The sequence below is a fragment of the Pinus tabuliformis genome, chromosome X, assembly GCF_031772625.1.
Source record: "Pinus tabuliformis cultivar Carrire ecotype Pingquan chromosome X, CPIR1, whole genome shotgun sequence".
In the NCBI taxonomy this organism is placed as follows: Eukaryota; Viridiplantae; Streptophyta; class Pinopsida; order Pinales; family Pinaceae; genus Pinus; species Pinus tabuliformis.
The window spans coordinates 806,848,989-806,864,811 of NC_142308.1; the positions used below are offsets into that span (position 1 = coordinate 806,848,989).

The window sequence follows — 15,823 nt, forward strand, 5'->3', positions numbered from 1 at the left end:
TAAAACATAAAGCATGACAAAAATAAAAAATAAGAAAAACATGTTAGTAATAAAACATAAAATATAAGTAAGGTTTTGATCACATATGTCCTTAAACATAATTTTGTTGAAGATAGGCAGTGCCTCTCTATTTGAATATGCTTAAATGCATTTACAAAATGTAATTTCCTTTTAATAGAAATTATGATTTTTCCTATGGGAAAAAAAGTAAAACATAATATATATATATATATATAAAACAAAAGTAAGAAACATAAAAATAAAAAAACATACAACATAAAACATGTTGGTAAAAAAAAATTGTGACAAAAAAAAATTAAATACAAAAAATATATAAAAAGGGGAAAAAAAACCTGTAAAAATGTAAAAAAAAAAAAAAACCCAAAATTAACTCGTAGAAAAAAAAATTGAATAAAAAATTAATGAAAAAAAACAGAAAAAAAATAAATATCAATAAGTAATAAAATAAATGATTAAAAAAAAAAAATTTAAAGAAAAACAAATTGATCCACAAAAAAAAAAATCTAAAAACATTTTTATTTTATTTATTTATTTATTTTTAAGTTAAAAAAAATAATAATAAAAACCTCATTACAAAAAAATCTTAAAATAATTACCAAAAAAATTATAATAAAAAAAATTAGAAAAAAAAATAAAAAATATTTAGAATAAAAAATAAAAATATTTAAATTAAATAATTTAAATAAACAAAACAAAAAATAGAAAATACAATAATATAAAAATTTAAGAATATTTTTTTTAAAATCAAAATTATAAAAATAAAGAAATAAAATTATAAAAATTTAAAAACAAAACATTAAAAAACAAATTCAAAACAATTAAAAAAACAAATTAAACAGAAAAAACAATAAAAAAAAAAAAACCAACAACAACAATTAAAAAACAAAAACAATTAAAAATAAAAATAAAAATAAATAATTAAAAAAATAAACAATTAAAAAAACTATATATATATATATATATATATATATATATATATATATATAAACAATGAAAAAAAACAAAAAAAAAAACAATTTAAACATAACCGTCCCTTCTCGACCCGACCCAACCCCCCTCCTTCACCCTCGTCCCTCCCCTCTCCTCTCCCCCACCCGACCCACACTCCACCTCCCTCCCTCACCCCCTCGTCCCCTCTCCGCCCCTCCCACACCTGACCCCACCCCCATCCTCTCCCTCCCCTCGCCTCTCCCCTCCCTCACCCGAACCACACTCCACTCCCCCTCTCTTACCCCCCTCCCCTCCCTACCCGGGCCCCCAGCCAGCGGCCAAGAGGCCGCAAGTTGATTTCGGGAATTAGCCTATGGCCTCTTGGCAGTTGGTTGGGGGCCTGGGCGGGTGGAGGAGGCTGTGCCAGATTTGAAAAACTAAAAAATAACTAGTTTAAAATAATGAACCAAGAAAAACTGTTAAAATGAAAATTTTACCAACCTGGGCCCGTAATATTGTGTCCTCGGGATAAGATTATTAGGAAGGAACTATCACTTTCAGACATTAATGGTTGGGGACATCCGTGATGAAATTAGATGAAAGGGCAGAACTAGTAATAATGGGTTAAATGACTGTCCCATTCCTGTAAGCGCGTGACACTCTCAGTGTCCCGTTTGGGTATGGTTGTGATAAGGAGGACGGGTCCCTGCAGTGAAATGACACCCATTTATTCCAATATAAACACGCCACTCCCTGCAAAAGCTCCCACCATAGAGCTGTAGAAGAAAAGCATTCATCTTCGTTATCTGGAGAATTGAAGGGTGGCATGATGCCATACCCATTTCAGAAAATTGTCGAAGGGAGGTTCGAGGAGGCCTACCACCCCGACACTCTCAAAGTCGCTCTCGCGGAGTTCATCTCGGCTATCATCTTCGTTTTCGTCGGCGAAGGATCCATCATTGCTTTCTGTAAAAAAAACATCTTGTTGCTTCTGTGTTGTTCTTTCATTGCTTTCTTCTTGCTTGCATATAGTGATTTGATTTTGTGCGTGTTTTGCAGCCAAGCTGACAGACGACGCTTCGACGACACCGGCGGGGCTAGTGGTAGAAGTGCTGACGCACGACATAGCTCTCTTCACGGTGGTGGCATTCAAAATCTCGGGAGGACATATCAACCCAGCAGTCATCGTCGGGGCACTCGTTGGCGGCCACATCACACTTGTAAGGGGAATTTTCTACTGGATTGCCCAGATGCTCGGTGCCATGGTTGCCTGTGGGCTCCTCAAGTATACCACTAATGACATGGTAACCCATTTCTCCACTCGCTCATTCCTTTCTTACTTCTTGATAGTATGAACACATTTTGTTGACATGGATGTAGAGCATCGGTGTGTTCTCGTTGTCTTCGAGCATGGGGGTGGGCAACGCTCTGGTGTTCGAGATCGTGATGACATTCGACCTCATTTACATGGTGTACGCCACGGTATTCTACCCCCGTAGGGACACCCTGGACACCATAGCCCCGATCTGCATTGGATTCATCGTGGGTGCCAACATACTGGCTGGCAGGGCCTTCGACGGGGCATGCAAGAACCCCTCAAGGGCCTTTGGTCTGGTGTTGGTGAGCCGAACATGGACTAACCAATGGATCTTCTAGGTTGGACCCCTTATTGGCGGTGGCCTCGCAGAGGCCGTCTTTGAGCTGTTTTTCATGAAAGATGAAGCCACCCACCAACGGCTTCCCATGTCGGAGGACGACATGTAGATGAGACTTATCGTGTAAATTGTGCACCATCGCATTTAATATAAGAGCATTGCCCTCCCCAGGGAGGGGGGAGGCCGAGGGGGGTGAGGGAGGGGGGTAGGGTGGAGGAGGGCAGCGAGGGGAGGGACAAGGGTGAGAGAGGGGACAGGGGTGGGGTGAGGTGAGGGTCGGGTGGTGGAGGGGCGGGGAGGGGATGGGGGTAAGGGGGGGGAGCGGGGTGAGGGAGGAGGGTGGGGTGTGGGTTAGGAGGTGGAGGCAAGAGGTGAGGGCGACAGTGAGGGAGGGACGATTATGTTTTAATTGTTTATTTTTTAAAAAATTTTTCATTGTTTTCTTTATATATATATATATATATTTTGCTTTTTTTAATTGTTTCAATTTTTATTTTTTATTTATTTTATTTATTTTTAATTTAAATTTTAAAATATATTTAAAAAAAATTACATTATATATATATATATATATATATATATATATATATATATATATATATATATATATATATATATATAATTTTAAATTTTTTTTTTAATTGTTTTGAATTTTTTTGTTTTTATTTTTATTTTGAATTTTATTTTTTTGATAATTATTTAACATTTTTTTAAATGACGTTTTTTATTTTTTTATTTTTAACTTAAAAAATGGTCCTTCTTTTGAACATTCATGAGAAGAAACTGGTGTGCTTTGCTAGGTGAAGGAGATCCGTAGCCCTAGCCAGTGAAAAACGCAAGAAGCCTCGCAGCTGCCCCTCAGTGACTTCCTGTTGCTGGGGTTTGGGCACCATGGATGCCTCAGAGGATGAAGAGCCTCTCTTAGACCAACATCAAGAAAATGACTGAGTAGCAAAAGCCTTTGCCTCTCTTATCTCTGCAATAGGCCTGGCAAAGAACAAAACTTCAGTTACCAAGTTCATTAAAAGATTGGAAGACATCCCTGAAATCTCACTTCCTCCTGCTCTTCCCCATCGAGTAGCACTTTCCTTGGCGGAGCGTGGACTAGTGGGGCAGTTTACGGGGTTATGGCCATTGCCCAAAACTGTGCAAAAATGGGTAGAAAGGAACTGGAATGCGTCAATAGATGGAAAAATCTCAATCAAGTTTTGTGGAAGAGGTTACTACACCTTTCATTTTGAAACCAAGGAGGATCGAGATCTGATTTTCAGGAATGGGCCCTATTTTATGGATACAAGGGGTTTGTATCTAAACAGATGGATGCCAGATTTCAACCCATAAATGGATGTTCCCAATGCTGTCCCCATCTGGGTTAGATTGCCACACCTTCCCCTTCACTGTTGGGGGGATAATTCAGTCAAATCGATAGGAAATGCAGTGGGGAAATATATAGACAGATGCGAGCCAAAGGAAAATATGCATGCTTGCGCCTGAATCTGTGTAGAAGTGGATCTTAGGAAAGGGCTACTAGAAGCCATCAAAATCAAAGTGGACCAGTGGACGCACATACAACAGCTGGATTATGGACAAATCCCCTTTAAATACAAGGTATGCCATGAATATGGTCATTTTGCAAATAGATGTACAAAGAAAAAGAAACAAAAAATGAAAGGATTGAAGATCTGGAAAATAAATGGGAACAAATTAAAAGAAAGAAGGCAGTCCACAAACAACCAAATCTATCTTCCTCGTAGCCCTCCACATCCTCTGATCTCCATCCCTCATCATCCAAAGAAGATAAAAATCCCCTTGCCAGCCTTAACCCTTTCGAGCCTCTGGACCCTTCAGCCCCCCCATCTCCTGGACCAAGATCTAGATCTAGATCTAGATCCAGATCCAAATCCCCACAACACACCCCCAACCCCCCTGCATCCCCTCTGGCACCAAACTCTCACACCCCTCTTCCCCCCTCAGTAGACAGAATCCTAACCAGAAAACAGTCAAAGGAAGCACCCTCAAATGTGGAATATCAAAAGAAAACAGGAAGAAAGACAAACAAAGAAATTAGGGATGAAGCAACAACAAAGGAAATGGCGTTGGGAACACATCAACCAATGGAAACCTTTTTAGGAAGGAACACAGGAAATAATGAAAAGAGCCACCAAAGAGGGAAAGGAGCCATGCATCACCCAACAAGTAAATGATGATAGTGGTCTCCTGGAATTACAGAGGAATGGGATCAACCATTAAGAAAATGCCACAAGAGACATTCTGGAAAAAGAAAATCCAGATATCCTTATGATTCAGGAGACAAAAACAAACAACCAAGAAACTGAAAATATAAAAAAAAATCAGAAATTATGAAGGGGAAGCAATACAGGCAGCATGAGCGTCTGGAGGTATTTGCACAATATGGAAAAAAGGAACCTGGGAGTTAATAAAATACAAAAAATATTAGCATTGGATCCAAACGGATCTAATGCAAATCAGTACAAAAGAGAGGTACAATGTCATAAACATATATTCCCCAAATCACTACAAAGAAAAAGAGTAATGCTGGGCCACCATAAAAGAAGCACTAAAAGAAATACAAGTTGGGAAAATAATTCTAGGAGGAGATTTAAATTTGGTAAGAAGCATAGAAGAAAAGTTCGGAGGAACATACCATACTGACCCATCCAGGGATATTCTAGAAGAAATAATGGAACAACACAATTTAATAGACATTTTTCAAGCAACGGGAAATACACTTGGAGCAATAAAAGAGTGGGCAAAAGAAACATAAAAGAAAGGCTGGATAGAATTCTGATACAAGAAAATATAGTAGCAATGCATAGATCCATAAAATCAAAAATCTTACACACCACTGCGTCTGACCATAAACCAGTGACAATAGTCATGGGAAAAATGGAAAACCAGGGTTCGCTCCTGTTCAGATACAACTCAACTTGGGACAGCAACACAAAAATCAGTGAACTAGTCAAGGAAGCATGGGAGCCAAGAGTAACAGGATCACCCCAGTATATTTGGGAAACAAAATTAAAAACTATAAGAGCCAAATTAAAGGAATGGGCAAGAGCAAACAAAATTAAAAAAAGAAAAGAAAAGAAAAAATAGTTACAATAGAAAATGGAAAGCATGCAAACTGAAAAAGAAAACAGAGAAGAAGGCAAGCAAGATTATCTAAGAGAAAGGGAAATACTCTGGGAAATATATAGGAAAAACAACAAAGAAGAAGAAGAGGTAAGATTTAACTCCAGAAGTTTGTGGCTCAAGGCAGGGGACAAAAACACATCCTTCTTCCACAACACAATGAAAATAAGAAGGGCAAGAAACCAAATAGAAAAAATTCAAGTTGAAAGCCAAGAGGTTAGAGGTGCGGAGGATCTAAAAAAATCAGCCTATCAACACTTTAAAAACTTACTCTCAGCTAATGGAGAAATGGTCGAGAGCAAAGATTCCTTAAAGCACATAAAAAAAATAATTTAAAAAAGAAAAAAAATGCTGCAATGTGTAAGGATCCCACAAAAGAAGAGGTAGTGGCGGCAATATGGAGCCTGCATCCTGACAAAGATCCAAGGCCAGATGGTTTCACAATAGCATTCTACAGATCTCATTGGTATACCATCAGAAAGGATTTCCTAAGAATGGTGAAGAATGTTTTCAGGAAAAAAAAAGGAGGCAACACAAAATCTTCCTATCTTGCTCTAATCCCAAAGGAAGCTAGCCCCTCAACCTTCAACAGATTTCACCCTATCTCTCCTTGCAATTCTTCTTATAAGATAATAACAAAAATAATTTCAAATAGAATCAAGAAAGTACTTCCAATAATCATATCTGAAAACCAAGGAGGATTCGTGCCTAACAGGCAAATCATATATAATGTAATTATTGTTCAGGACGCTGTACACTCCAGTATGCTAAGGCAAGAAAAATGCCTCATAATCAAGCTAGATATGGCTAATGCATTTGATAGGGTTAGCCATCCATATTTATTGGCTATCCTTTAGAAACTCGGCTTCTCAAGAGATATAATGGAAGTCATACAAGCATGCATTTCAACTCCTTGGATTGCCCCCCTCATAAATGGAAGGCCAAGTGAATTCTTTCAAAGTACAAGAGGCCTCAGGCAAGGCTGTCCTCTCTCTCCCTTCCTATATATTATAATGGCAGAAACTTTAAGCAGGGCTTTGGAAAGCCAAAGAAGGAAAGAAACATCACAGGGATCAGAATAGGAAAAGGAGTTAAAACAATAAATCATTCTCTATTTGTTGATTATATATTGCTGCTGGGAGGGGCTTCAACAATAATAGCAAGGAGGTTCAAAAAAGTTATGGATGAATTTATATAGGTCTAAGGTAGGCTACTAAACAATGAAAAATGCAGGATATATGGATGGAACACCCCCCCAAGAACAATGCAAAGGATCTCACAAATCTTATACATCCCAGTTCAGGAAAAATGGACACACTTCTTCTATCTGGGACTTCCAATTTCAAAAGATAACATGAAGACAGAAATATGGACTAAACAAATTGAAAAATGAAAAAAAAAATTGAAAGCTGGGGTATGATGTGGCTGAACATGGCAGGAAGGGTAATACTAATCAAAGCACTCCTTGCAGCATTACCTATCTACCAATATGCAATAATCATGGCTCTAGCAAGTGCCCACAAACAAATGGAGCTCATCTTAAGAAGTTTCTTGTGGCAGGGGGGAAGCAAGAAAACAAAAAATATAGCCTAGTTAGGTGGGAGCAAGTTGTTCTCCCTTATGAACAAGGATGTTTATCAATTCGGATACCTGGGCTCATGAATGCAACACTGGGAATGAAAATAGTATGGTGATTAATAACAGGAAAAGAGAGCTGGTGGAAAAAGACTCTTTTATCAAAATATATGGATGGCACCAAGGAAATATTGCTTAATGGAAATGTCCCAATAAGACAATGTACCCAAGTCTGGAAGCTTGTTAAAAAAAAATTCCATTAATGAGTAGATACATTTCTAAAATCCCAGGCAATGGAAAATCAATTTCAATCTGGGAGGACAAAATCATGGGGAAAGAACCACTTCAGACTCATCCAGAAATTGAAGACATACAAGAGTGGATGAAAGGAAAAGGCTTCAATACTTTACATTCAATCTCTATTTGGAACCAAAAGGAGTGGCAAGACTGGAAAATCTCAGCAATTCCGGCAGATTTGGAAGGGAAATGGAGCAAAATCAGGTAGTTCTTAAAAGGGGCAGCACCAATCCACTAGGATGAGGAATATGAATATCTCTGGGACCCAAGCGGTGGAGATTATACAGTTAAGACTGGATATAACATCCTCCAAGAACAACCAAATCAACAAGATTGGGTTTCTTGGAGAATAGCATGGAAATCAAAAAGTTTGCCTAAGATTAAAATGCTCATCTGGACTCTTTTAAAAGGGATAATTTTGACCAATGAAAACTTAAGAAGAAAAGGCTTTCAAGGCCCAACATGATGTCCATTATGCATGCAGGTTGAAGAAAACATTCAACATCTTTTCCAAGAATGTATCTTCACGAAAGAATGTTGACAAAACTGATAAGTCCTTTGGAAATAGGAATAAATTTTGAAAAGCCCTTGCCGGATTTTCTTCATACCTTGGAGAAAGCCTACCCATACACAACAAAGAAAAAAGCCACAATTCAAAGGATTTGGAAATGCATTCCAGTGGTTCTTTGTTGGCAAATTTGGTTGACAAGAAACAAGTGCATTTTCAAAAATCAAATTCCAAGGATAGGGAAGACCCTCTCAAAAACATGGGGTCTAACCTCTGAAATACTCAATGTCAAAGGAATAGCTCCAACATACTATCAAATTATTCAATAGGAAGAGCGAGATTGGCTCAGAAAAGCCATAATAAATAATAATGGGCAAAGAGGACAGAGGAAGACAAGCATAGGAGTTATTTGGAAAATAAGAATGAGTGAAGAGGAAATGAAAAACTGGAGGAAAAATCAGAATAGATACTGTTTATACTTTGATGGGGCTTCAAAGTATAACCCGAGAAAGGCAGGGGTAGGGGGAATCATCCTAGATCCTGATGGGAAAGAAAATGTGACTTATGAATGGGGCTTAGGAGAAATATCAAATAATAAGGAAGAAGAATACAGCTTGTTGATGGGAACAAGAATAATAAAAAAAAGAAAAATCCAAAATCCCATCGTAATAGGTGACTCAACCATAATAATAGAGGCAATGGCAAGAAACAAAAAACCAAGCAATAAGCACATGAACATAATCTTTAGAAGAATCAGGAAGAACATGGAAGGCTCTGGCGATGTAATCTATAGACATGTCTTGAGAATTAACAATCAACAGGCAGATTATTTTGCAAAGCAAGCAGTGAAAAAAAATGAAGGGCATGTTTGTGAAAATTAAGAGGAATACCATAACTCAGTTCCTTAATAACCAGCAAAATCACAAGCTTCAAGCTAATCAATTCCAAAGGAAATCTCACAATGAGAAAAACAATAAATCAAAAAATAATAGTCGTAAACCAAAAAAGGACACAACACTGCAGCAACAGCCAGGAAAACATGGGAAAGCAAAGGAAAAAGCATGAAACTCCAGACTCTTGACTGAGCAATAGCAGGAATGAAGACAAGAACTACTCTGCAATCTATCTCATCGAAGGCAGGTTTCGGGCAGAGATAAAGCATTATAAGAATAGAAGGTACATTCACAAAATTGCAGCAACAATTTCAGTGAGGAAACCTCCTTTTTCCAAGGTATTACAATAATTCTCCGGTGTCAAATACCCTCCCTGACCTCTCTAATAGCCAACAGTGTCTACCCTCTTCAACATGCAAACTTCATCTTAAGCCCTCACTCTTCTGTTTATTCAGATTGCTCTCTCCGTACTTCTTTTCTCCCTTCTTTCCCTCCTATTAGCAAGTGAAAATCCCTTCTGAACACAGACTGATCCAACAATAAGTGGGCCCCCCTACAACTATGTCGTTGGTAGGGACTTTAGCTCTATTGTTTTATAAGGAAAAATTGGCCTGGGCACCTTTCTCGGATTTCAAAAAACCTTTCATTTGAATCTATTATTTTTGTTGGGCCCACTCTCCTAAACCTTTTCCGTATCGTTGTCCCCTCCTCTCTCCGATCTCCAATCAATTCAAGACCGTTGATCGAGTGCTCGATTCGATGGTCGTGGAACATGCTGTCTTTTCAAACCTGCTTGAACCTTCCCCACCGTCGATCTGTACACAGAGGATCGGATGACTTACATAGATTTCAGGCGGTCAACAAGCATGGAGATTACTCGCCCGAAAAAAGGTTTCTTCTCTTACCTTCGATGCTACGTGTCGCCTGGTCAATGGAATTAGGCGATCTCTCCCTTTTACAACTAACAATTTATATCCTGCCCGATATGCCACCTCCGCCTTTCTTTTCGCCTTTCTCCTCAGTTAACACGCAGACATGTTTGACCTTGATAACTGTAGATCTCAACGATCGTCATTTGAGATGACTCCTCCAGTCTCTTCTTGCACCTCTGGTAAATCCCCACAACACATCCCCTGATCCCAATCTTTGGGATTTTCTCTTGGTCGATATTCTCCTGACAACCTCATCTGTTAACACATCCAACGGTCCCCATTTATACCAAAAGGAAAGTGGAAATCAACAGCCAAAGAAGAAGCAACGCAGGCAACACAAAATCAAAGATGCACAGTGAAATTCGGAGTAGAAAGCAGAGACAAAGGAAGAACAAGCAAACAAATCACACGATCTCAATCAAATGAAGAAGAGAACTCATCGAGCAACGAAGGAGAGAACCCGAACAATTATGACAAGAAGAATCAGTCAAATCAAGGGCAATCAGGCTACAAATCTCTCAGAGAATCCATGACATGCAAATTTCTCTTTTTAATAGGTCAGTTTGTTAGGCAGTACACTAGAATTCACAAAAAAATTCAAGAAGTCCTGAAATCAAGCCTAGGAGAAGAGACTGTGTTCCTATATTGTGGCTTAGAGATTCTTCATGGTACAGTCTTTGTAATGGGAGCTTGCTCCATCAAAGCCTTTTGGTAATATTAAAACTACTTGACCTTGTAAAAAAAAAATGGTCCTTCCTTTAATTTTATTTAATTTTTCTTATATATATATATTTTAATTTTAATTTTTTTTTATTTTCTATTTTTATTTATTATTTAAATTTTTCATTTTTACAAGCTACCTTTTCTTTTTAATAGTTTTTTTTGTTTTTTGATTGTTTTTTGTTTTTTTTTTATGATTTTTTTTTTGTCATGAATTGTCCCCTTGTAACCCTTGGCTAGTTGGGCCTCGGGGTCACTGCGGATTTTTTGTTTTTAGTTTTTAATTTTTTAATGTTGTATTTTATTTTTGTTTTTATTTTATTTTATTTTTATTTTTTTATTTATTTTACATGGTATGGTTAATTTTTTGTTACATTTTATAATTTTTTTTTATGTCATTACTATACATTTTTTATATTTGATTTTTTTGTCATGTTTTATTACTTGTTATCATTATTATTATTTTTTTCAATATTTGAAGTTTTGTTTTTCTTTTGATTTTTTGTGTTTTTTTTTTTTTTTTTCAATATTTGAATTTTTGTTTTCTTATGTATCTTTCTTTTACATATATATATATATATATATATATATATATATATATATATATATATATATATATTTGGTAGGGTATGTGTTGATGCTTGTCTAGCAACCTGATCCTATTATGTGCAATTTGATAGTTGATTTTAAATTTTTCGTTATAATGAATCGAGTCTGCCCACAATGTGCTAATTTCATGATTGGTCTTTAAGTTTTCATTACAATGAGTTGAGCTCACCTACACTGCGTGTCAATTTGATAGTTAATTTTTAAATTTTGTTCGCAATGTATCAAGTTGTCTTAGGATAAGATTTCAAAATCGCTATACATTTAGCATTTAAAAAAAATTACTCTTGGTATAATAACTCATTCATTCAGGTGTTCATTTTTAAAGTTTTTTTAGTCATACTTTTTTTCCATAATGTCATGCTTAAAAATATTTTGAAAATTTAAGATTGTTCTGTAGTCATAATCTTTGGTTTTAATTCCATGGTTGAAAATTTGTCAATATTTTTAATGTTTTTCTAAGTCGCGATATTTTATCTTTAATGTTATGGTCGAAACCCATTATAAATAAGTTTTCTTAGCACCATGCTTGAAAATTGTTGGAATTTTAAGGTTTTTTAAAGAAGTGATATTTTAAATTTAATGTTATGCTTAAAAATCGTTGGAATTTTAAGCGTTTTCAAAGACTTGATATTTGATCGTTAATATCATGCTTGAAAAGCATTGGAAATTTAAAGTTTTTCAGAGTCACGATATTTTGTTTTTAACATCATTACTAAAAAATGTTGAAAATGTACCTTGAAAAAAAAGAAAAAGAAAAAAAGAAGAAGAAGAAGGTTATTCTGGCATCAACACTTTTCGATTTCAAGGTGTTTTTTGCACCAAACAAAATGAATTTTATTGTTTTTCATTGTTACTTTTAAAAAATATTGAAAATTTACTCTGAAAAAAAACAAAAACCTTATTCCGGCATCAACACTTATTGATTTCAAGGTGTTTTTTTCATGTTTTTTTTTTGGGATTTTTGGGTTCAAGTACCCATTTTGAGGTAATAGTTCCCGTTTGATCAGTAACTATGTTATACCACTCTTAGAAGATTAGAGTCCAAGTTGAGTACTAATTATGTGCAATCCTAGTCTGCAAATTGACCCTTTAATTTCAAATATTTCTTAACTCAATTTGTATGGTTGTGCGAACATTAAGATTGGAGTAGCAAATGATAAACATTAAGTTTTACATAAACATTTGCATCATATTTTGGTTGATTATGAAGCTATTTTGGATTAAGTAGAGATGTAATTGAATGGTGAGGGGTGCAAAGCATATTCTCTATGTAGCGATAAAACACATCACCCTTGGCATTTGGGTCAATTTTACATTCTTCTTGAAATAAATATTTTGAATGCTCATAAACATTTTCAAAGCATGGGTGTTTCTTGTTAAATTTATAATAAACATCCACAGTTAATTATAGTCAGCATATCCTTCACTCTCCAAAACCCTTTAGATGGATCATTGTTGATGAGTTCTAAATATTTTGAACTATTTCCAATCCTAGACCCTCTCCACTTCAGCTAAATGAAAATCATCAGTTATATAAATAATTAATCCTCATACAAAAATGAATGCAATGTAATAAACTTAAATGCACATCTAGGCTCCACACATTGAAGACCATACAATTTTATGGACATATAGTGATTAATAATGAATTGTTTTCTTTGCATTCAAAATAGCTCCATATAATGCAATGTACTTAATGTATTCAGCATAATGAACAATGCAAATTCTAAAAACTACTCAGGTACTTATCTTTAATCATCCCTACATGAGTATACATTTGGAAAAACTTCATTTTATAAGTTATAACACATTTTCCTTGTCCACATCCTCATTCACCTCTTTGTAGGGGCCTATCAAATATGTCCTATTAGCTCTGCTATATTCTTCAACATTCGATGGATAAAAAATAGGTCGGGCAGTGCTGGTTATGCTTGCAAGGGGCTCGCAGCAGCTTGTTTCCTCTTCTCCTTCATTTTCGTTATAACTCCATAACCCCCCCTTGCAATCCCTATTTTACTCCAAAATTTGGCATAAACCCATTTTTGTTTAACTCCCGGGCGTTGAGTTTAAATTGTCATATAACCGCAAGCCTCTAAAACAAACGTTATCCGCCAATCTGGTGCTTTCACGTCACATCAGTCATAAACATGTGCGTTTAACCTCTACCGTCCGATTGTTTTCCGCACGATCGGACGACATTCACGCTTCTTGTTCCCGTAAACTGCATGCACGATAGCCCGCGGGGAGAGCGGATTATTCCCTGTCACATTCGCCATGCGTCGGCCGATTATTCGCATCGCTCCCCCGCGTACGAATACCACCCACCTCCGAAAAGCAGTGCGAGGAATACCGCCCGTCACAAAAACCACCTCCCCTGCGCGTTAAGCCCCACGCAGCTTCCGTGCCTGATGACCATTGGAACTCCCCGCCCGAGATCCAATGGCCCGCGATCTCCCCGCTCTCCTATCTCCTGATATCTTCTGTAAACTGATCCCCGCCGCTCATCTCCTGGATTCAACGACTGATATTTGTCCCGGTCTTGCCCATGCCTCCGCCATACTGTCCGTGCCACCATTGAATGTTCTATGCTGCTGAAGGATGAAGGCGATCATCTACCAGTCCTCTACGTAGTTAAGCTTCAACTACTGCATTCAACGCATTGTACACCCAAAAGAAAGAAGGACGATGCCAAAGAAGAAACTTACATTGAACAGTTAAGGAATTCTCACCTTTATGACATTCCACCTGCTCGAGGAATACAACAAAGTACCAGAGAATGTCAAATTCATTCATTGAAGCAGCAGACCGTAGCAGAGGCCCATTTTAGACAGTTAATGTGGTTGGTGGTCAATTATGATCCCTCCACGCATAGATGAGTAGAGCATTTTTGTAATCAACCTCTATATATATCCAGAAAAAATATGTATTGAAGGTTGATGGTTGTTGTTTGATGTAAGGTTCAACTTCTAGAGACTATAACTACTGTGATACCTGCAGCGTCTGTTCTTCATTTTCAGCTAATACAAGCTTCTTTTGTTGTTAATTGCTCACTTTCCATTTCTGCTCTGTTCTAGGTTGTGCTTGTTATGCATTTGTTCATGTGCTCTTGATTTTTAGCATTAGAGAGGCTGTCATCCCACCTCTATGTTAGGATCTAGTATGTATCATTGAATGTGTTATGCAGGTTTCCATTATTTTAGTGCCAGAGAGCTGTCATCCTGTCTGTGCATTAGGAAATAGATTTGCAGACCTATTTACTGGTTGTAGCTGGCCATCACATGGTCTTGTGCATCTGCTGGTGTGGTCAATATTCTCCATGTTCACTTAATCCTCAAACTGTGAGTAGTTGGTGGTCTAAAGCTTTGTAGTCTGGGGGTGTTCACCCATGTCTGGGGTTAAGCATAGTAGAAGTGGTTATTTGGCTTGAATATGCATCATTCCTTCCATTCATCCACCTATTTCCAACATTTTTGTTGAGTTTGTAATGTTCCCGAGCATCTCTGAGACACAACCTAGGAGAGTTTCTTGGGGTGATAACATTAATTGGTGTCGTTTCCAGGGAGAGGAGATTGAAGCTCATCTTCCCTGGGAGACGACATAGTTTTAGATTTTGATGATAGAAAAGGTCTGGGAACATTTCTGGTTTTAATCATCTATTTGGCGACTCTACTGGAGGAAGACCAATCTTTGGCGACTCTACATTGCATTTCTGGCTCAGTTTGTGAGACATACTCGAAGAAATCCTCATAAATCACCAGCTGTTCCAGTTCCTGACCCTGAGAAGATTGTTAAACCAAGGAAAACATTGCAGAAAGGAGCATCAGGATCAGGTAAGCCTAAGAAAACTTATGCATCTCTGAAAGATAAGGTTGTAGTTGAGAATATACAATTTGAAGATATTGAGCCTAGTGTTTCTAGTGAGAAACTTCCTTTCATACAGCTCCTTGTCCATCTAGTTCCCCTTTGAATCTTAGTCCAAAGGAAGCTTCCCATACAGTCCATAACATCCCTTTGTCTCTGTCATCCATTTCACTGTTTCATACCGCTCAATCTGTCAGTATCCTTCCACATACCCTAGTCATGGCAGGACAGCAAGCACCTACAAAGAGAGAAAGAATTGTAGCTGCCAGGTATGGACCTTTGGTCTTGCCCGCTCCTTTGAACGCTATTCTTGTAGGAGAATATCAGAAGTATATGCCCAAGTTCACTGGCACAGAGGGTGTAACAACTGAAGAACACCTTGAGGCTTTTTATAGTTATGCTGATAACCTAGATATAAGTGAAAATGATGTGTGGATGAGAGTTTTTGTACAGAGCCTTGATGGAGAGGCTAGGAAGTGGTTTAGAGAATTTCCCCCTGGATCTATTGTTGATATTGAAGCCTTAGATGAAGCATTTTTGACATTGGTTGTGTATGAAGAATCACTACTATAGGACCAAATAAGTCAAGAATGGGACAGAGAAACTGTTCTACAAGTTGAGAAGCAGCAAAGATATAATCTGAGATCAAATGCAAAAATTGTCAAGGAG

At 37.2% G+C, this 15,823-nt stretch overlaps 1 pseudogene; it reads left to right on the forward strand.

Annotated features, from left to right (window-relative positions):
- Positions 1-1,780: 1,780 nt before the first annotated feature.
- On the forward strand, positions 1,781-2,715 carry LOC149142245 (aquaporin TIP1-1 pseudogene; annotated as a pseudogene).
- Positions 2,716-15,823: the final 13,108 nt, after the last annotated feature.